Below are 23,781 nucleotides of genomic sequence, written 5' to 3'. Positions count from 1 at the left end.
ACTTAAGGCAGAGGTAGTTTTATACCTTTGCCACACTGCTCAACACCACTGGTGTGCCACTTGCAGTCCTCAAGCGATCATTTAAAACCAGGAGGTGAAAGTCAAGGAGCATCCCTCCAGGTGAAGGATTTTCTTCAGTCTAGAATTTGCTTTATCCTTCCCTCCTCACCTCTTTAACACGGCTCCACTTCGTTCCTGGCCTCCAGTTTGCTCCTTTCCATTTCCCTCAGTTTTCTTGCCATATAGCACCTCTTTGTCTACTTACATCCTCCCAGAAAGAGCTGGGGAAATAACCTTGCCTTTGCCACTGTCCTAAGATCCACTTCACTTGTCTGCATCTCCCCAGCCCTCTGTATGGCTTATTGTTGCACAGGCTACAGGAACTGCCTGCTGCCCTCTGCTTTGACAGAGGGTGCGTGCCCAGCTGCTCATATTGTCATATACAGAATGGGCTTTTCACCACTGCTGGGGCTAGATTGGTGCCTTGAGAAACATCATTCAGGACAGTAAGCTATTTTGGGTTTTTTTCCATGCACTTCATAGGAATTCCAGCCCAACCATCAAAGATCCAGCTAGCTGCACAGCTTCCCACACTAGTCAGAGGTGGTCAATGATTTTTGGACTGTGTGGACAGAAGATGTGCTGGAAATTAGGCATTCTCTTTGCACCTGATTTTGTTTTCCCTGAGGAAGAAGCCACAAGTTTTGGTCGTTTCTGCACATACACAGAGCGGGCAGGAGAGTAAAATGAGAAAAAACAACCCAGAAATGGGGTAGAGCTGTTGCCTGCTTAGGAGCTATTTCTACATCTGTGTATAGAGATTTTAGTGTGGTTTTGTCCCATGTGCGATCACCTTTGGAGGGGTGAGTGGGAGCCAGGTGAGTAGAGGAAGATGCTCGAGATTATGAGCTCCACTGGTGCAGAGGCCCTTGAGAGTAGCCCCAGGCAGCTGCTGCAGGTCCTCCTGGCTGACAGAACTCCTCATGGCCTCTATTTATTAGTCTGCTATTTGTTAGGTATTTTTCTCTGTGAATTTAGCTTTTGCTTTCCCAAGGAACGGCACAGAGCTTTATCTCCCCCCTGTTTCTGGGAGCACGTAACACCGAATTATCCAAAATTTGTATAAAACTACCTACACACTACCCTCTGTGTGTTATTTTCCTAAAGCTGCTGGAGAAAACAGCCCTGACTTGTTTCTGTCAAAGAGTTGGGGTGGGGCATCTCCATCTTCCACCACTCACAAAGATGTAGCCATCCACCCTGCAGGGACGGCAGCTCTTCATCCCCACCAAGCTCTACTGCAAAGCCAAAGAGGCAACTTGAGCTAGATTCCAAAATTAGGTTCTGCTCTTGGTTCTCTTAAGGCCCTTGCGTCCATGGCTGTGCCTGGCAAGAGGATGAACCCCTACCTCCAGTGCCTCAAGGTTGACATGGAGAGGGCTGCCATGCCCATGGCCTTCCCCCACACTTTGCCCTCTTGCTACCCTTCAGACCCTTCAAGTCTCCCACATGAGGTGTATGTCTCACCACACATCTGCTTGGTCTCACACATTTGTAGGACAGTGCCACACTATCCCCTTAGATCTATGACCCAACATCTCATGGAGCACAGCTCAATCCCACCTGTGACTCACCAACCTGCTGAACCAGGCACATGCAGCCCCAAATTTGAGAAGAGGCTGTCAGACTTCAAAAGCAGGTTATTTTCTACTGGTGAAAACACCAGTGCTCAGCAGTGCCCATGAGACTAGGGGTCCTGTGCCCAGGAGGCCTGTGGGGTGTCAGGAGGTTCCCAGCCTGTCCTAGGGGGACAGAAACCTCCCTGCTGAGAGCCTGGGCTTCCTCCATCAGCTCATTTCACACAAGGCACAAACAATCCCCCCGGGAACACAGGCTTGGTGTCGTTTCACTCAATTTCTGATCACCAGTCTGCACTTGAAACGCTCAGTAGATTTTGTTTCCTATGGAAACACCACCAATTCAAATTTGTAAGATGGTTAAGCATCAGCAAATCCTGTACCAGGCCCTTCTAATTAAGAGCCATTTTCAGAGAGGGGGTGAGGCAAATGAGAACAGTAATTAACTGAGAAACAACTTAAGTTGTTCTCTCAATTCCCTATGCACCAGGCTGAAATGGTATTATGGCTTCCTACAAAATTACATGTACCACATCAAAAGTAAACATTTAATCTAACATTCTAATTGTGAGTTTAGATAAACATCACAGTTATAAATCATTTTAATGAGTATATACAAAAGAAGCAAATACCACATTAACTTTTCATTACCTTTTTAACATCCCCCATGGATAATGCAATTCATTTATGGGTATAACAGCCCCCTCTACTATATGCTGTAGTTACACAGAGGAATTAGATAGTGTAGCTCTGGGGGTGGTTAAGGTGTTTTAGAGTGTGAAATGGCAATGCCTTGTTGACGCACTGCTCGTAAAAATAAAGGTTATGCATTTTAACAAAGAAGACTGGGATGGAAACGTGACTAATTTGATCCAATAATGAAAAAGAAGAGTTTTCATATTTGCTGACCTATGCAAAAAGGGTTCTTAATCAAAGTAAAGGCGAACAATGGAAAACTCTGAGGGAAATCAACTTTTCTTGACAAGATGTTAATCTAAAGACTCTCCAGTTACAGTCACATCATCAAATACATCCCAAAGAAACTATAGTTAAGGCAAACTAAGCATCCCAATGGGTGGAAACTTCTTTGCAATAGTAATTTAACTGCTTTCAGAAGTGTAGCCACATGCTTCAGCAAAAACCAGAAACATCTGGGGGAAAATCATTCTGTTCTGTAACTCAGCAGAATTTCAACATTGACTTCAAATGTGATCAAGCATTGGGAGGCGTTTTCAGTGCTCTCTTTTAGGGAAAAGTCCCTCTTTAGGTCATTTGGCTGATTATAATAGCTTGAAAACATAAAACATAGGTTATCTGAGCAAAAGCAGTATGAAATTCCTATTTCTTTGAAACAATGTAAGCAAACATACCATGAAGCCTTCCTACAGTGGTACAGCTGTTGTTTCTGATCTCACATAATTTCTTCTTGTCTTACTCTAAAATTTATGTTGTAATATTTGTACAGGCAATAAAATTTCATACAGATATCTACACTAGCTGAATCAAATAACAGCAATGATGAAGAAAATAAATTCTTTCACTGTATCCTAATTCATTACACTTTACTAAAATGGTTTAGAGGCATCTCTGAGCCACACAGCCAGTAATTCTCTGCTGCATGGACAAGAAATGTTTTCCTAGACGTAAACTAAATTATTTATATAATGCATAGAGCACATGAACCATCCATTACCTGACACCTTCGAAACAATAGGATGGAGAGCAGCCAGCATTAATTGATCATCCAACTGTCCAGTTACTCTGTGTGGGCAATTTATGCCAGATGCTATATAACCACACTTTGAAACATTTTCCACAAATAAATCTTCCTTATAGAGGGAGGTGGTTGTCTTTGGAAAAGCTATTTATGAGCAGTGATTTGCCAGCTGCAGCACTTGGGTAGGACATGAGCCAAGCTCCTGTCTGTGCTGAACAGCAGGGCTGGTGCTCACATCCCAACACACCTGATGGAAGGGCTGAGTCAACAGGGCACTGTGTAATTCTTCCAAGATAGCTTTCTGTGAGGTGTCATGGGCAGCTTGGCCTGGCTCAGGGGAATCAGTTATTAAAATTACAGCTATTTTCCAAACCAGTGGTAAGAAAAGCACCTTTGACAGTGGCTCCCCTGATGCCACTGATTCAGCAGGGCTGGGCAGGCAGGTAGACTTGCTGGTCTCTCCCCAGAGCTGGTGGTCACCATCTGAGCAGCAGCTGGCTCATGTAGCTGAACCAGACACCCTGGGACAGAAACAACTCCAGCTCTGGGCCACTGCTTGGCACAAAGCCCACGTTAAACAAACCAGCAAGGGCAGTGTGCTCCTGTGCATCAGCCTGCACAGAGCCACACTGGCTGGTCTGTAGAGGTGCCTCATGTGAATGTCACCCAGAGCATCTGGGCAAAATAGCTCCTGTAGCATCAAAGCATCACCTTTCCATCCTATATCAGCATGGGCTATTTCATCCCATGCAAACACGGTAATTAATCAATTAATCAAATAGTGATTCTGGCCATTAAAAATGTTGACAAACTCTTTTTCTTTCTCTTACTGAGCTACCAGTTCTGAGAAACCTTCTGCTCTATCAGTTCTCTCTGTTCAACTTCATGTCCCACAGGAATATTTGGGCAAGATTTAATTCCTGATCTCAACTTTCTATTCCACCGAAGTAAATATATTTGCATCCAAGACCATCTGCCTGTTAAGTCCACAGGCTTCATTTGGTTGGATTTTTTTCATTTCACAGGAGTTTTTCCTTTGGAAAAATCAGCATTGGAACATTCCTCAACCTACAGGGTGATGGGATGTTCTACACAACTCAAATCAAGGTAAAAGATCAGCATGGTATGTTTTAATAGACACCTACAGCATGTCCATAAAAAGTTTCTGGTTTATTTGGTAAGGTGTTATACATAGCATTTTTTATTGCATATGGAAAAATACTGAAAAATCTAATTTGTTATGACTGGAGTGTAAATCTTCATGTGGCCTCAGCAGGGTTGCCTCTGGGGCAGACAGAAACCCTGTAATCCATGAAAAATAATTGCCCTTCTTCATCTTTTCCTTGCTGCTCAAAAAGACTTGATAGAGGTAATCTTGATAGTCTGAGTAATTCACAGCTAAGCCTTTGCAATGACAAACTTGTCTTTCCCTCTGTGCTGTGAGACCCAGTTTCCCCAGAAGAACCAGCCTGGGTTTCAAAGAGTTCAGAGGCAAATGGTATGGGATGTTCCACTGCCATCTACAAAGCAGAGCCAGCTGGTGTACATGGGCCCTCCTGCTCTGGGAGGGATTTCTTTCATTTTCAGTGTATCCTACACTTGTTCTGTCCCTTCCTTTCATTTTTGAATCAGTCCATCTTTTCCTTTATTCCTGACTCTCTTATCCTTGTTTTCCCAAGTCTTTCTATGCCCACATTTTTCATTTCTTCCTCATCTAAACTTACATTCTGTTCCCTTCTTCCTTCATACTCATAAAGTCCACTCCCTGCAATACACTACTGATCCCCAGGAGAGGAGATGCTGGTGGCAGGACCATGTTGTTCCTCTGAGATCTCTCCTCCATTGACCCCTCTTTCCCATAAAGGACATTTTAATTCTACAGAAAATTATTACAGAGATTGTGGTTAAAATATGTCAGTATCCCTTTCCCCTCATAAGTTAATTTAGATGGCTGATTCAACTTAGTAAAGGTTTTCTAAGGTACAGGAAGACCCCTACATTTTATGGACTTCCCAAGTAGCAAAGCTTGCTCTATACAAAATTATAGTCCCTCAGATAGAAGGATACAGAGCTGTTTAACATGATTGTTTATAAGTAGTGCCACATAAATCAGTACCTGGGGTCTGAAGAGGTTTGCAGTGAACGTGAGATCAGACCCGTCCACACAGATGTGTCTGAGTGCTTGAGCTCCTTCTTCCCCAGCACAATATAGTGAGATTCCCTACATGGATTTACCTGCATGGAGCTCACCCTGCTGGCAGCCACTGTTCTGGTGTTAACCCCTTTTTCCTGCACTCTCTGTTGCGAACTGACAAGTCCTCCAGTGATGCTTCAAACCAGAGGTGAAATACAGCTGGTGACCAACTGTTGTTTAACAGAAGGGTTCAGTATTTTCACTCACTATTGAAAGACAAGTTGATGCTGATGTGGCAAGGGAAGTTCCCAGCTGAACCTTCTCAGTGTGCAGGAGCACTCAGTAGGTGAGAGCATGGAGCTGATAACCCCAGAGTTGTGGGTTCAGCCCCCATTTGGGCCATTCACTGAAGAGCTGGACTTGATCCTTGCAGGTCCCTTCCAACTCTGTGAATCTGTGAACAAAGGGCACAGCCAATTTCCCACCTGACCAGCAATCACCCTGGGACATCTGAGTCCTTAGCAAAAGGCAGGCAAAGGCTCAGCCCTCCAGTGGGTGCAGGGAAGCTCCTGATCCAAATCCAGACATCCAGTCTGCCATAGGAATGAATCTGCAGACCACATTCAAAGCGTGCTCTCACTGACTCCAGCTCTGAGAGAGCAAAGTGCAGAGCTGGTTAAAATGCTGGTGCATGGGGAAACCCTACACACCAAGAAGAAAGGTAATAAGGGATTTGCTTTGCTCTTCACTTCATTGCTTAGACCTTTCTTTTGATGTCTGCTTGGCTGGTCCCAGAGAGCTCCAGAAAATCACAGAAAGGAGATGCCAAACTACATAGCCTAGATTTGATCCAAGATTCTCTCCAAAATTTGTTTTCTTCAGACTCTTTTCTACCAAAGGGGAATTTACGTACTTTTACTGAGACTTCTTATCTTTGAAGGACAGCCTAACCAGCTAACTAGGAAAATATAGGGCCGTAACAAAACAGGATAATAACTGTTTGACTGTTTATCTTAATGATAATTTATTCTCTAATGAAAGAGGCATATAGCTGTGAGATGGGAATTTATTTACATCTCCTGCCTGACCTTTTTAACGTCTGGTAAAATCATGTTATGGAACTGTTTGAAAATTTATTGTCCCCATTTAACAATGCTGACATTTTGTGATTATTGGCTCTGGAAAATCTACTGGCACTGTCAGGCACAGAAAGTTCAAAAATTGCTTCCAGGGAACAACAAAGCTCTGATTTTTAGAGTGCTGAACACTAACAGATCCTTTTTATGGCATATTTTGAATATACACAAATAAGGAAAAACAACATGCAGAGCAAAGCTGGAAAAGGAAAAGAGAAAAAAGCTCTTGATTAAATGCAAATTCGAACAGGGCTTCACTCCCAGCTGTCTGCAGTCCGTGGCAAAAAGCATTGTTACTTCAAAGCAGGAAGGGTGAGGTCCAGGGACACCCCAAGACCTGTCCTGTGCCAGCTGGGGCTGGGGACAGGTGGAAATAACTCACAACAGTCCAGCTGGCAGCAAAGCAGCCCCGCAGGAGCCTCAGACTTGTGGGAGGCTGCAGGCAAGGAGCTCAGCACTCAGTGCTTGTGAAACCCCCCAAGTGCCCAGGCACACACCGAGGGAGGGCTGAGGGTGGTCCCGGCAGGGTCTGCACACCACCAGGGGCACACTGCAGCTTTTGTACAGGGCCCAAGGCGGTGCCCCTCTGCAGCTGTCTGACACAGCAGTGGGAGGGTGGGCTGCTGCACTAGGAAAGCCTCCATAAAATTGTCAGTAGCCTGACACGGTGCTCTGGGTGATGTTGAAAATACCTTTGCCAGGATACTTCAACTGTGTTTGTGCACAGGAGCAAAATATTCCTGCAGAATGACCCCTTGCAGGCTTTGTTAGAAGATATCATGGTTTTCCTGGCCTTTTGTTCTCAGCGACCTTCCTGTTCAAAATTCTCCTTTATCCCCTTACATCTTTTCACCTAATGCTACAGAAAAATAACATTACATTTCTAGAAACTGGTAACTCTTTGTACAGCAGTAAAAAACTACCTTCTCTGTCAAAGTGCTCCTAAATTTAGAGTGATATTGATTGGCAAAATCTTTTTCATGGCAAGATGAGGGAGCAGACCTCAGCTCTTGAAATCCATGTTCCTGGTGCATCAGCACTTCTGAAGGAATTAGCTAGGCAGGGTTATAGCTGATATGGAAAAATGCACAGTTAGCTGGCCAGTTAACCAGTTTCCCACTGGGGGACATGGATTTTCCAGCACACTTAGCTTGCTACATACTCTTTAATGGAGCCAGATAAAAAAAATATTTCAGAACTGCAGCTACAAAGAGAACCAAAAAATAGAAAGATTAACAACTTTTCAAATATTCCATTCTCAGACTTAGTTTTTCATCACATTGACAATCTTACAATTTACACCACATTGACACATCTTACTATTCTGTAAGAGGAAATAGCCTCCCTCTTGCACCAGGGGATGTTTAAGTGGGATATTAGGAAAAAATTCTTCACTGAAAGGGTGACCAAATATTGGAACAGGCTGCCCTGGGATTCTCCATCCCAGGATATGTTCAAAAGGCACATGTGGCTGTGTCAGTTAGAGACATTGTTTAGTGGTGAACGTGGCAGTGATGGGTTAACAGGTGGACTGGGGATCTTAGTGGTCTTGTCCAACCTAAATATTTCTGTGATCTTCTAAACAAAAGCACAGGGTACAGCAGATACCATAGCAGTGTGTGACAAGAAATATGTAAAACTCTACAAGTGGAAATTGTGAAAATGTTTATGGGGTTTTTTTATGATAGTTCTCAACCTCTGTTATTTAGAACCAGCTGAGCACTACATTGATTTCGTTGAAGTATAATGGTCTTTACAACTGTTCCTCTACATGTAGTGACTGATCTAACAGAAAGTTCAATGCAAAGAATTCAACCACTTTTTCATACAAAACAGAATTTGCACTTTTGAAAAAAGCACTTTCACTTGAAGCACACTGCAACTTGGTAAGTGCAATAATATACCTAAATGAGTTTTTCTTCATTCATGGTAGTATCAGATCTATTCTCTCTGTTCCTAATGCACTGAAGTTAATAAACCAAATCTCATAATAAAACATCTAGGAGAAATTTTGACTCATCTACTCTAAAGGTGTGGGTTGCAACATGAATCATTGTGCACTGCTGCTGTCATTTATACCACAACAGAAATCTTTGATTATATTCTACTATCATGCTTTGTCTGCTGCAGTACAGAATCCCCATGTCTTTGCCAACACTTGAATTAATATTAACAGTAGCTTTTGACTTGATGCAGCACTTCAAGAAACTGTCAATTACAGGTCATATTCAGGCTTTTTCAGCAGATATAAAAGTTGTGTTCTCTGGTGATATTTTTCATAGTACCAGTTCTTCATTCTTTCTGCAAAATGCACATCTTAAAATTAATTGCTCCATTATGAAGGATTGGAGAAGCAAGGTAAAATAACAAAACTCTTATCCCAATGCCAGTAAATATAACAGGCTTAAACTCAGCAAGAGGAACACAGATAACTTGTGTGTAACTGAACATTGAGAGTAAAATGTTTATAAGAGTGACTGTTGTAAGAACTTGCCCCATTTTGTGGTGGAAGTGATACCAATTTGGATCAGCCTTTACTTTCCTTTATATAACTATTGTCAGCCCCACATGCAAGTGATGTGTCCTCTGTGCCTGGCTGGCAAGAAGACAATTTTCAAATAACATGTGACAGTCCCCAAAGCTAAAGTGTGAAAGGAACGACCTTCTGGCCTAAGAGAGGCACAAACAGTGTTGGAAATGAGGCAACAGCTTTTTTCTGCAAAGAGCCAGCAATGACTGCAGTATTCCTGGAGCATCCATGTTAACCTGTGGGCTAGCCATTACTTCAAGTGCAGTTAATGAAGTTTAGGGGTGTAGTGAAGCTGCTGGTGGCCATAAGGAGCACTGCTGGAGTGTGGAAAGCTCTCCCCACACACATGTTCTGCTTCAGGAGTCCAGCATGCCTGAGCCAGCATCCTCGAGGAGGTATGCTTTATCTGGTATTTGTTACCTAAACAAGAACATTTGAACAAAGCAGAACAGCTCTAATGAGGCACCTTGAGGGAAACTCACCTCAGATTAATCTACAGTTTCATTTTAGACTAGTGAAAGTTAAATCAAAGAAAGAACAAAACCAGACTCACGCTCCACAAGACGAAGTTGATCTTCTCACTAGTGCCTGCAATCTCTGTTTTGGAAATTGATAGAAATGTGAAATGCTGTAGAGACATTAACATTATTATGATGCATGCAGATATTTGAACCCACAAAAAATCATTAAAAGTTATATTTCCTTTTCACTCCTGCTCACTGTCTAGAACTTTAAATAATTACTCTGGATTTTTTGCATTTTCCAGCAGAAACACTAAGACAGAAAAATACCACATCTCTTCCAGTACTCACATCATCTTTGTCCAAATAAACATAGGATATATTTTAATTTAATTTGTACCATCAATCCTTTTTTTTTTTTTTTTTTCACGTAAGAAGAAACAGAAAATATGCTTCTATTAAAAAAAAGGCATAAAATTATATGTGGTAAGTGACCCCATGGCAACAATATGTCAGCCATTGGCAACACTGGGAAATACCTGGCTTTTCTTTCATTAGCACCTGCACCTGGCTAGTGGCCATTCTCGTTGTTCACTTGGGCATGGATAGGAAAGGGCAATTTCTCATATTTTCTTTTGCACCTCTCAAAATTAATCAATTAGTTTAAAATAATTTTTATCTCTGTATGTGGGGGTTTTTGACAAGGAACTACAGTCTATTCCTTCCTTCTTTAAAGGCTGACATTAAATCAGCTGCAAGATCCTGACTTGGAATATATATCATATTATCTCTCGTCAGTGACATCTAGAGGAGAGGCTGAGCCCACTCATTATTCACTTACACGTGCACTTTGATAAATTCCTATGGAGCAGCTCTCTGGATTTTTAAACAATAATATTCTGAAGTGACTGTGCAAGAGCAGAGAAAAACCTAGCAAGAAAAGTATAGCAGTATGTCTACTAATCAATATTTCCCTTTACATTAAAGAAAAAACTGTAATCTTTGATTTTGGCATAGAGTGTGATTCTTTCAGTTTTGCCATTACTTGCATGGAATTTAATTCTGGACAGGGCAGCCCATTTTCACTCCTAACCACCTAAAGGGAAGCACTGTCAGAAAAGTGCCTGTGGGTGCTGATGGGCACCAAGGTGAGCAGGAGGCAGCAATGTGCCCCGGAGGCCAGGAAGGCCAGCAGCCTCCTGGGCTGCATCAGGCACAGCCCTGCCAGCCGGGAGAGGGGGGTGATCCTTCCCCTCTGCCCATCCTGGTGAGACACACCTGGAGAGCTGGATCCAGTCCTGGGTGCCCCAGTGTGAGGGAGACATGGACAGACTGGAGCAGGTCCAGGGAAGGGCCAGGAAGATGATTCTGGGCTTGGAGCACCTGACATTGTGAGGGGGAAAGGTAAGAGCTGGGGCTGTTCCACCTGCAGAAGAGAAAGCTCTGTGCAGGATCTCACCCATGAGTATAAATACTTGAACGGGGGAGGAAATGAGTAAAGAAGACAAGGTCAGGCTCTTCTCAGTTCTGTACAGTGACAAGGGGCAATAGGTACGAGTTGAAGCACAGATGAACAAAGTAGAAAAGGTCTGAAGTTTTTTGTTTGTTGGGTTTTTGGTTTTGTTTTTCAGTGAGGGAGATCAAGCACTAGAACATGTTGCCCAGAGAAGTCCAGAGACTTATTCCTGATGTTCCATTCCCAAAGAATTTTATACCTCTGGTACAGGGTAGCTTCTTTGGTAGTGTTTCATGGTTAGCTTGTAGTCTGGATGGATCAGGGAATGATCCATTCTCACAGCTTTCCCCAGCCCTATATATGAATTTTCTAACCACAACCCTACACTTGTATTTATTAAAGCCTTAAAAGCAATTATCTGAGGCTCCACAGCAGCTGCACACCATCTCACTGTTTCTTCTTCAGCCATCTCTCTTGTGATAGTAAGTCTTTCCCAAATTTGGGATGCTTCCTTGCTCTGGAAAGAAAATCATTATTGTCAAGCCAGTGCTGTACAGTAGATAAAGCACACCAGATTGTAAGAGCAGAGCCAGATAACCTCTGCAGGGACAGAAAGGAGAACAGTATTTTTTCTCTATAAATTGTGCAGTTCCTATAACTACTCTGAAGCTAAAGCAAATGATTTAGAAAGTGTGAGATAATATGAAAAAATTATTCTCAGAAGTTAACTGACATGACAATCACAGAGGATGCTATGTCCTTTTGTTATTCATTAATATGCATTTTGGGTTTTTGGCCTCTGTGGACACACTGAGATGTAATTTGCTTAAAAACACACTAAAGTTAAACCAAAATAGATATATTCATGTGTGCCAATGTAATTTGAAACTTAGAAAATTATAAAAATAAGTGTTTTTTCATACCTAGAGAAATTAACTGGATTATGCACAAGGTAACTCAGACCAGATTTATGCTCTCAGTTGTTCACTAGAATAAATATCATGAAGAAACTGGATCTGAAAGTTCAAGGTGAGTATTCACATCCAGGAAACTACAATTCAGGCAGCAGAGCATTAAAAACCAAATAAAGGCCCATCTTGGCCAGAATGATGCAATGTAACCTCTTTGCCATTATGGAAGCAAACCTGTTCCTGAAGCTGGAGATGCAGGCCCTGCCAGAGATGGCAAGGGCTAAACAGTCACTTTTCCTGTTGTTAAAGCAATAGTCATGTTCCTGTGTGAAAGGAGCTGACAGCCTGTCAATGTACAACCAAACCAGCCCTTGTGTTCAATTCAACCCCTAGCTGAATTGCATTCTATTGTGGTGGTCTAACCAGTGGCACCAAACTATTTCACACTGAAATTTCAGTCATGAGAAAAACTTTAAATTTCAAACGTTTTCATCTCATTGACTTCTAACATTACCTGAAATTAGCAAGAGAGTTTTTGCTTTGTCAGCTAGACATAGGGTTTTTTTTTAATGGACAATTTATCCTCACTCCACTATTTGCCATTTCATATTGGACTTCCACATACAGGGGTACATTTGAAGCCTGAAAAATAGCTCCTCAGTGCTTGCTTGTACATCTGAAATTACCCATTTACTTCTGAGAGCACTCAAGCATGTCAGTTTTATGACATTCTCTGCAGCTTTATATGCTTTGCTTCTTCCAGAAACAGCACACATGCTAATTAGCACAAAACTGCTCCATAGTAAGTACTGAACAGCCAAGCAGTGTATACTTAAAAAAATACCTTTTTCCTTTTTGAAATTTCTCAAGCCTCAGGATGTTCCAGTTTTCCTTTCCAGTCAAGGTGTGTTGGGGAGCAGTGGGGGCACCCCTTGCCTCCCTCATCTTGACAGTGGGATGATATTTAGAGCATCAGTCTATGACTGAGAAAAAGACAGTTCTGTCAAACTGACTTTAATTTTGTTTTAACTAAGATAAAATTTCAGTTGTTTTTTTTCACTCTGAGAGCACTGTAAGAGTTGTCCTTGACAAGCTGTTCATACAAAAAGAATTGTCACTATCTTAGTAAATTTATTATAATTTTCATACCTTAAATCCAGGCTGTTCCTGTAAGGCAAAACTTGTAGTTGAAACTAGGTTCTGGCAAAACCAGCAAGTTCTGATGGCAGCTTAAACAGTTGGAGCATTAGCACATCCAGGTGGTAGGTCAACTTAAGACAGTATTTGTAATGAGTTTTGAAATGTATACAAAAGCTAGTTTTCCTTTCCTTTTTTTCCCCTCAGGAAACACATCTAACTCTGAGCTGCAGTTTGCTTCAGCAGTTTTTCAGCTATAATGCTTGGGCAGATTAGCACTGAGTTTTATTACATTTAGATCCCAAGCAAGCACACATAGCCCAGTTTCCATACACGTGAGAAGAAACAAATTTTAAACTGTATCATCTTCAAAATCTTCACAAACTTTGTTTCAGTTTCATTCTGAAGCTGTTTTTCAGAGACAGAAATTGAAGTTGCTCCCTTCATTGTACTTGGCAAGAGAAACCACTCAGTGAATGAAACTCTAGATTTAGGTGAAATTCAGAAAAACAAGGTAGATCGGAGAGACACATCCTATCAGATGAGAGAACTCTGTTGATCTGCCACAGAAGCCAAGACACCAAGTACTTTTGCTGAGAACATTGTAAAGGAATACCAGCGACAGTTCTGGGCTCAAAGAGACTGAGTCAGCATAAGAGTGACAATTTTAGATCCTGCTGAGCTCAGGAATCCCTCTGCAGGGGAACAGCTGTGAACAAACAGTGCTGAACTGAACAGGAAGTCCCAAAGGAAAACAGGAGGCTGATGGGCACATTGTATGCTCTGAGCATCACGGGTGGAGCCACTGAGGAGCACAGGCTTGTTGATCTTAAGCAAACAGTGCAAAATAGCAAGGAGAGATGCATGAGTTAGAAAATCAGTATCTACTTCAGCTCCTGGCTGAATCTACCAAGCCAGTACATTTTGGTATGAGACCTTCTCTCTCAAGGTCTCCTTGACCGAGAAGGAATGAACTCCTTCAAGAAATTGGGAAACGAGCATTGAAACTGTAATGGAAAGGGGCAAAACATGCTCAGGACCCTAGCTGGGAGCGGGCAGCGAGAAGTCAGACCACAGCCATGTCTCTGCAGTTTTCCCTGCCACCTGAGTTCAATGCTTGCTCTGCCTTCTTCCTCAATAACAAGATCCTCAGTGAGACAATAAAGGCATCCAGGATTTTTATTTGGTCTGGTGCTGGTGTGAGCTGTGGGCACCTGAGAGAAAATCTCTCAGGGCTTGAGGACCAGGATATAGGCTGAAATTAAATGCAAACAAATAAAACAAAACCCTCTGCAAGACTGAAAATACATAAACAGTTTCAAATGAGATAAAATAAACTTCAGCCAGACATCCAAATTCTGTTATCTCTCATAGCAGTGGCTGAGAAGAACATCTGAGAGGACATTCTGGTCAGTGTTTGTGCTCACACTGGACTTGACAGCTTTCTTTCTGCCTGTACTGCTGCCTGGAGCAGAAAGCAAGCCTCCACCTCCTGTCATTTCTGCTCAGTTACTGCAGTATGGACAGATCATTCAAAACACTAATCACTTCCTTTTCAATGTTCAGCACCAAGTAGAGAGATTTATGGGAACTATCAGGTTTTTGGGGCTTTGTGGTTTTTGTTTTCATCTATGCATTTGTATTTGCATCTGTAGATTTGTAGATTTCAAATAAAATAATCTTATGTTTTGACTTTTGTAGAATCCCATCCCTAGGAGCATCTGATACAGCAGCATTTATGTCACTACTTGCAGCATGATGTGCAGATCTGCCAAAATCACCTCAAAAGAGTTTGTGGAGCTCCTGAACCTGCTGTTGGGCTTGCACAGACATTTCCAGGGACAACTGCTGGGCAGTTACCTACCCTAGCTTTTCTTACAATTATGGTACAAGTTGTGGTTCATTAGAATTTAAATTCTAGATTGCTAGTTTTCTTCCCTTTGGTCAGCTTTTCCAGAACAGAAACTCCAGTTCTGCAGCATCAGAGAATATTACCATAGGAATTGAGGTTTTCTTGCATATTTTGTTTCGTTTATGGTCAAATAGTAAAACAGTATGTGCCCATGAAAAAAAAAAAATCATTTGGCAGGGCAACTTAGATTAGAAATACAACTTAAAAATGTAGCCATCCTCTCTTGTGTTAACTCCAGACCTGCAAAGTCAGTGTGCTGTTGCCCAAATCCCTAAATTTTACCACTTAAGAAGCAAATGCACTCATTCAGAGGAAGGTAATCACTGCTGAGACATCCATCTGCTCACCAGAATCCAAAATCTAGTTTTGTGAGGTCTCTCGTGTTAAGAGGCACCATTCCATTACAGCTGACTGCTGAAAGCCTGCAAGAAGGGAAATTATTAGCAAGGTAGAAAGAAAATATGGAACCATGCTACGAAATCTGCTTTTTCAGCCACGTAACTCAGCTGGTGAGGCCGAGGGATTTACTGCACTCCTTGCAGCAGTACCCAGCCATCCCGACTGCACCACCAGCAGACATCTGGCTACAGGAGCATTGCCTGGTGGCCACCCACCTGCACAAACTTTGATGGAATATACACTACAGAAGTGAACCTTAGAAATAGCTCGCAAAGGATTGAAATAGAACTTTGAAGCAAGCCAGTCTTAACAGAAAGCTTCAGTAGCTTGTCAAGAAAAGCAAAATTCACTAGATCCATTTCAAATCCATTCTTCAAATCCCCGCAATTTCTTACCCGTGAAGAGAACTCTGGATTTCCCCTCCCAGTTCTTCGGTGTTTGCTTATGAGGTTACAGCGCCATCTCCTGGAAAAAAACAACTTGTTGCAACTGCTCCTGAACTTTTCCGATTCACTGTGCCCACAGAACCAGTTTATTTATACAATACATTCTGCCATGACACTGCAACAACCTGAAGCAACTGGATAGGCAAAACAAAAAATGCTAATCTTTTTTTTTTCTTAGTAGATATACCTCAAAAATGAGCATTGGGAAAGAATAGAGGGGTTGATTTTAGCTTATACTCCACTTTTAAGAGGCAACATGAGATTTATTATTACAGATTCAGCACTGAGAGAGCACAAGCCTGCTCAAACAGATCTGGCCATTCACTGATTCAGATAAAAATGAAAGGGTTTCTGGTCCAAGAGGTACATGTATCATTCGGTTAGAGGGTATAAAACCTGAGGCCTAAAAGGCTAATAACAACACCCCACTATGAAATCAAAATACCTCCAACAATCTTTTTCAGGTTTTTGTTTCACTGCTTTACAAAAACACTGGGAAACTATTAGCAATAAAACTACTTTAACATACAAGGGTCATTGTCAGAGTTAATTTTAGCTTTTTTTAAAAAAAGAAATATTACTATATGATTTAACACCTAGCATTGGAAAAATATAAAAATTTGTCCTTTTAATCAGATGATTGATGTAACTTCCACAGACACAATTCTGATCATCCAGGGGGAACAGTAACTTCAAAAAATTAAAACACCAAAAGATGGAAAACCCAGACAGAACCCATTCTCAGATATATGTGCACACATATGCACAGATACTCAGTGGAGATTTTAGTGTTACAGAGTCACTTGAACAAACAGAACACATTAATCAAGAATTACTAGCAAGCAGGTATTTCAATCTTGCAGCTATATGTGATATTAATAGTCCTAGGCACTTTGCTATATTCATGGAGCATTCTGAAAACTTCGTTATGGGGCATAAAGTATATACTTGATCGTCCTGGGGTTACTACTGGCATTATCAAGAAGAAATAATAGCTGTTTCCAGGAGTAGTAACATTATTTGTGTATTACCCCATTGAGCGGGACTGTACACACCGTGCATATCCAACTCTACAACTGAGAGAAGAATCAAAAAAATACTTCAGTTACTTAAACCACTTTTCTTTCAATAAAAGGCTTCAGGGCTTGATATTTAAGGCTCTTTATGAAAAATGCAAAAGAAAAATTATAATGATTTTTATGATCTAAGCAATGTAACATAATAGTCTTGGGCATCATGGCTCGCTGCAGTAAAATCCCAGTGCACTAAAATTTTATTCAAAGATCCCAATCAAAAGGGTAACTTGGGGCTACAGGAATACCCTATACACAAGACATCATCTTGGTTTTGAGCACAAAAATAACCTACAGCACTGTGCTATATTCACCAGCACAGGATAGTGTATTTACTGGTTCAGGCAGGCACAAACAGCTGGATCTTCCTTTGGCAAAGGACACTGATGAGCTGTGCAGACAGACTTTACAGTGAATAGCCTCTTCTTCAGCCACACGATCAAGAAGCTGTAAAAACAGATTTATCAAAGAAGCCTCTGATGTTGTTCTCAGATACTGTATTTTTAATAAACCTATTTCCACTACTTTGTCAAAGAAATAGCTGGTCTTCAAAATGGAGTGCATTACACATGACATCTTTGTAGTCAAACATACTATTCTGCATGCAGACCTCAGACATTTCCTAGGGCTTCTGTGTTTCTCTAACATCTGCTCGTGTCAGAAATGAATGTGTTTTTATTGCTATAGGCTGAAATCTGAACAAAACTACAGGAAAGTATGTAAGATGTAAACAAGGCAGGCAAGACTGGGTTTTGTAGTGACATAAAGCAAACAAGCATTGACAATAAGAGACAACTGTTTTACAATCCTAAAGTGCATGTGTTGGAACATTTCTCTTACAAAAAACCCCCAAAACCACAAAACAGTACAGAAGCTCAGAAGCAACATTGTGACATTTAAGGCTAACTGCAATAAATACTTAAATCTTGTATTATATTTTTTGCCTTCTCAAAGCAAAATCCAGAGAGATTTCTCCTTGATGAGCTCCAAGTATTAGCTGTACTTTACAACACCGGCAGGTCACTTTCTGAAAATAGAGAAGTGGTCTCCTGTGAAGCTAACTGAAACAGGTTGCTAAGTGAGTCTGCAAATAAGTGTATTTTTTTATTTTAAAAGAAGCAGCATAAGCATTCTTGATCTCAAATCATGTTTATTCAATAGACCATGTTAAAACTCAAATAAAGGAGATGAACATAGGCTAAGTACTCTCCCACTTTCTCTTCAGCACTTCTCAAGGGTAGGAGGTAGGAAGAAAATCTGACTTGATTCCTGCAGAATCTTTCATCTGATCCTAGGAACTGTGCATTGTGGTTGTTTGCTTTACTTCATTAGATGCCATAGCGGCATTTTAAGGCTCTTCCTTGGAAATAGATTTAATTTATTGGAATTATTAAAAATATTAAATCCTAGTTTCAGCTACTAATTGCAACCAGAGTAATTTTTTTTAAGTTATATTGAGGTGAATTCTCCAAAAGAAGATCTATGAGGATAATTTTTAGGACAAACCTCCTCTTGAAAAGTAATTGTGCACTTACTAAAATTACAATTAAAAATATAAGCAAAAAGTAGAATATTGCATCCTTGCAAACTGGACAGACCCGCCAATAAGCATTACTCTGCTACCTCAAGCAAAACAAAGCTTCTGTACTTCCTCTTAATGACCCTTTGAAATATGAACCGAATGATAATGTGACAGACTTTTTTGCGCCACATTGTCCCCATTTCCCAGCTGCATATTCTGCTCAGCATTCACACTCCACTCAGCTATGGGCCCTCACTGCACACGGACTCAGCACTGTGAATAAGCTCTCTGCTTTCTGCAGTACAGAATGTACCTTTCCTATATGATGCAGCTAAAAGCATACAAAATTACATCCATATTGCAAGGGCAAGCTTTGGGGGTTCTTCAGACAGGTCTGATTCTATTCTGCAAGTTTCAAGGAGATACTTTTTCTCTCAGCTGGGAGGTCTGATCCTACAGACATGCAGGATGTTACCAGGTTTATTTGGCCAGTCACATTAGAATTTGTTTATTCCTGGTATACACTTCAGGACAGCAAACAAAGAATACTTTGACCGAAGAATGCTCATTATACTTCTGCAGTGCTCCTCTCGACCATCTATAGAAGTACCTGAACCTGCCAATGGACCTCTTATTTTCCCACCTTCCCATGTCCTGACATATAACAAAAAAAAAATCCCAGCCTGTTGCCAAACTGTTTCTGCACCCTTTCCAATAGCTTTGGCAAAGACAACTTGGGTAATACGTCAAATATCATGTTGATAGTTAGGCTATGCAGTCTTGGAGCAATAAATGCCTAGTGACACCAGTATTAAGAAAAATAGACCAACAAATATGAAATATTTGCCAAACAGCACCAGAATGAAGATTCACCTATGTATGTGAGATTCACCTTTGCATGGGATAGCCTGCCTTTGTCCTCATTTTAAGTTTCCTGAACCAGCCATGTTCAGCCACCTAACAGACCTGAAATAAGTAATTCATAGACAATCAGAAATTTTTATGATTTCAGAAAATTGTTTGTCCTTACACGGCCTTTGATGAATCCAACTGTTTCAACTTGAATACATGTGTTCAAACCATTAAAAACATTTTCTCCATGTATGCATAATCTCTCGTTTTTTCTTGTACAACCACAGAATGACTGGATGCACAAGGTTGAAAGCCACTCAAATGAATTCATATTCAGAAATCAAATACCAAAACCACTACAAAATCACACAACTGTGGGCTTTTTTCTCTTATTTTAAAAAGTTTGGAGTAAAGAGCTGCAAAAATAATTTGTCATCTCCCTAGAAAATTACCTACAACTAAGGCAAGGTCACTGTCAGAACAGTGTATAATCTTCCATGTCCAACAACTTTTTGATCTTTACACTGGCTACCCAGAGTTACACATATTCTACCCTTTTATTAGAGTTGAACTCAACTCACTTTATATGCCCAAACTGGTACCAAAAACGAAAGCAGCTAAACAGAGTTTAGTATTTCATTTTGGCTGCTTCCTGCCAAGGTAAAATCAACCATTGCTGCCCATCTGCATCTCACTTCAATTTTGATGATGAGGTGGGTTTTGTGAACAAGTCATATTTCAAACCAGAGTCATGGATTTTCAACCTACAGTGTTAGGAGAAACAAGAACTCCGTAGAACTCAGTAACTCTAGTATATTCCTCTTTAAAAAGACTCATTTGATCATCTCCACATTTGGAAAAAAATATGGTAATGTTGTTCGACTTTGAAAAGGAGTTGATGATGGGAAATCCAAATTCTTTTTTTTCCCTTCTGTCAAATGTGGCTGACTCTTCAAAGTTGCCAGCTGTGGAGAGAAAAGAATCAAAGTAGCTCCTACCATACATTCCATCAGTATGCAGAATGTAGCTGTTACAATTCAAAACACCTTTTTACTGGCAAGCTGGGCTAGAGCTTTAGATCATTTGATACAGTTGTGAGCATTCTGAAACTGAGGGGCAAGAGAAAAATTTCCATGAAGCCACATTCCATGGAATTCTGTGAAACATCTCTTGTTTTGTCCCTAGAAAATGTTAGGTATTTTCACTGCAGAGGGGAATGCTTGAGCTATAAATTCCCTCAAAAATAACATTCAGTTATGTGTAAGCATGCACCTCTGCATGAAATTTGTCCATAAAATGGATACTGCATGAAATAAATGAAAACATTCTCTTGCACAATGGAAATGTCATCAATACAGGAGACAAGCCTGAGCCTTCTAGCAAATAACCTTAGTAATGACTGAAGAAAAAAAAGTCTTCCAGAAGACTTGAGATTACAACATCAAGAATCCTCAGGAAGCATGGCATCCGAAGTAACAATAATCAGATGATCAGGAGTCCAGTATTTATTCAGTTGAAGAGAAGAAAGGCTGGATGTTTAATGGAAACCACAGTTATACAGAACTGGAGCTTTTTAATCTATTAATAAAAGAGCGGTGGAAAACAGTGAATTGCAAATTTTTTCTATAGGAATATCTTTAGTGCACTGAACTGACACATCTGATTTCCTAAAGTCTTAAGCAACTTTATTAAACTGACTCATAATTGTCAAGTGGGAGAAATCCACCTAAGACGGGAAATAATTTCTGCATAATGGAAGAAATAACAAAAATATAATAAAACCAAATATAAACTCCTTCAGAATAAAACTATTTTCAAAATTACTACACACTTTTATCAAAATACTCTTTTTAAGAAGAAGAAGCAGCAGGGAATAGAAATTACCCCTTTATGTTCTGGGATCACAGTCACTTGCCAGTGACTCTTTTTGTTCCCTTCTGTATTTCCCATTCTTCAAAAATATCAAAGGCAGAACACAGAAAAAATTGTTTTAAAATTAAAATAATCTCACTTTGGTTTTGTCTCTTTCTCAGCACAACATTTTAGTTAACATATTTCGAACAGTGTCCATATTGTTCTCAGAAACATGCTTTTATTTCTTCTGTGGTTAAGTGTCATGTTCTTAAACCACAACACACAGGTGAACATCAGCAGAAACCCTTTGTTTGTTTTGGGGGATGGATGTCCTTTCTGAAGAAGTTTTCTTCTCATCTAAGATTATGTGGAAATATTAAAGCCTCATGGGGTGGAAACAAATCTAAAGAAGTCAACACCAAGACAAACTTGCCTGATTCTCACAGATACCTCATTTGCAGAAAGCTTCCCTGTTTCACCAGCACTGCTCATGGAAGATTAATTTACTTCATTATTCTTAGGAACTCCCTCCCCAAACTCAGATACAATGAAAAATTATAAGTGGATACTGATGAAGAAGGTGGATTTAATGTGAGAGTTGTAACTATATCCAAAAGCTCTTCTAGGGCAGAGAGCAACACTTGCTGCCAGAATTTCTACCTGCTCATGTTCAACAGTGCGGCGCTCAAATCTTCCCATCTCATAGCAAGGAGGAATCAAAGAGGAGGAAAAAAAAAAGTAATAAACTGACTAGTATTTTTCATTTTTCAGAATTAATTTTAAGAACAGCAACAACAAAATAGACACTTTATCAGAAGTTTAGAGCAACAGGGAAATAAAATCCAGAGGCTGCAGGTTTAACTGTTTGGTATTTGGCAGAAACAAGTATTATTTCAGTCAGAATGATCAAAAAACAACCCACACACACATCCAAGGCCACATGTTACTTTGCTTTTTAAGTGGAGGCAACAGAGGAGAAGTACCAGCAAATATGAGAACAGTTGCTAAATCCCTACTACTAAGTCCACCAGTGGAGAGTGAACTTGTTCTGAGCCTCATTATTGAGAACATCTGTTAAGGCAAATACAATAGAAGCAGATATGGATTTTTAATTCCTATCTTTGAGTTGATAAAATTTTAAAATAATCCTTCACTTGAGGGAAGCAATGCTGTTTACATGCCTATGTGCTGCTTTGTACACCTCATAAAAATACAACTGGAAGTAGTACAGCTCTCTTTATTTTGTCAACTGCTATGTTAGATGCCATACTTGGAAGGAAAATTATATAAAAAATAAATTTACACGATTGAAGTGTAGAGTTCTTGAAGTACTCATAGGTTTCAATTTATAATCTTAGAAAAAAAGTCTCTTGTAAAGATGGCAAGTTCTTTCACTGAAAAACAGAGCATGAACTATTTTTGAGATACAAAAATATTTTAACCCAAGAATCTACAATGTGAGGACTGGCCAACCATTTTTATATTATGCACAAGCTTGTTAATTGGTCACAACTGTCTATGTGCAAAGTGATGAAAAATACTACAGAAAGTTCTAATTTTACCAAACATCCTAAGAGCAGCCTTTCAGAATGCTGGTTTTGGTTTAGTGAGAGAAATTTCCTATTTCAGTTTCAAATATTTAGCATTTAAAAACAGCTACAGGTATTCCTGAAACCTTCTTAAACAGAATTACATGAACGTAATTGATCTAAAAGCATAAACACACCAGACTTATACAAATACTTGGATATACAGAGGGAAAGCCAAAGAAAACTTTCAATCTAGTGATCCAGTGAAAGTGAGCGGAATTTCAACAACTAACATGGTCAGATTTTGTAACACGAATAAGTTATCTCAGTAATTATGGTGCAGTTACAATCTTTACGAGTTTGTCTTCCCATATCAGCAAGATAACTAACTGCTACGTGGAGAAAACCACACTCAATTTCTGCAATTTACAGGGAAGACTTAGTTCTTATGTTCCCACCCGCTTAGTCGGTGGTCAAAGTGAAGATTACTCTTCTGCAAGAAAGCATTCACTACATAATATAGCTCAACCTTCCCTTCTGTCCTTAAGCTTGCTCCATTGTAATGTACTGTAAAACAAAGTGAAGATGATCTGCCTCCACCACATCAGGTGTTTGTTACGGTAGCACTTAAGCACCGATTTGTCAACTACGAATATTCTGTTCACTTACCGTTGGTACCTACTCCCTTCTATTTTAGCCTCACAGTTCATGGTTATCATACCATTCTCACATCTAACTTCAGATCTATAAAACATTTTAATATACTCTGAAAACTTAATGCAAAAGTTCAAAGATTAGTCTGACAATTAATTAGCACAACAGATTCTTAATTAGGAGGTCTGTATATTGCTGCAACTAGAGTAGATGAGTTATACAGTAAGATAGCATATACCTAATTCACAGTGCTTTTTCTACTGTATGGTTTCTCTCTAGTCATCCCACTCCTTTTCATGACATTTAGATATGTTGGTATGTTTAATCTCATTTATTTCTACTTCTAGAAGACAATTGTTACATTAGTATGAAGACTTTGGAGACAGAGAAAGCTACATTTTCAAAAATTTCTACAGCATTA

The sequence above is a fragment of the Sylvia atricapilla genome, chromosome 5 (assembly GCF_009819655.1).
Source record: "Sylvia atricapilla isolate bSylAtr1 chromosome 5, bSylAtr1.pri, whole genome shotgun sequence".
In the NCBI taxonomy this organism is placed as follows: Eukaryota; Metazoa; Chordata; class Aves; order Passeriformes; family Sylviidae; genus Sylvia; species Sylvia atricapilla.
This window is presented reverse-complemented; position numbering follows the sequence as displayed.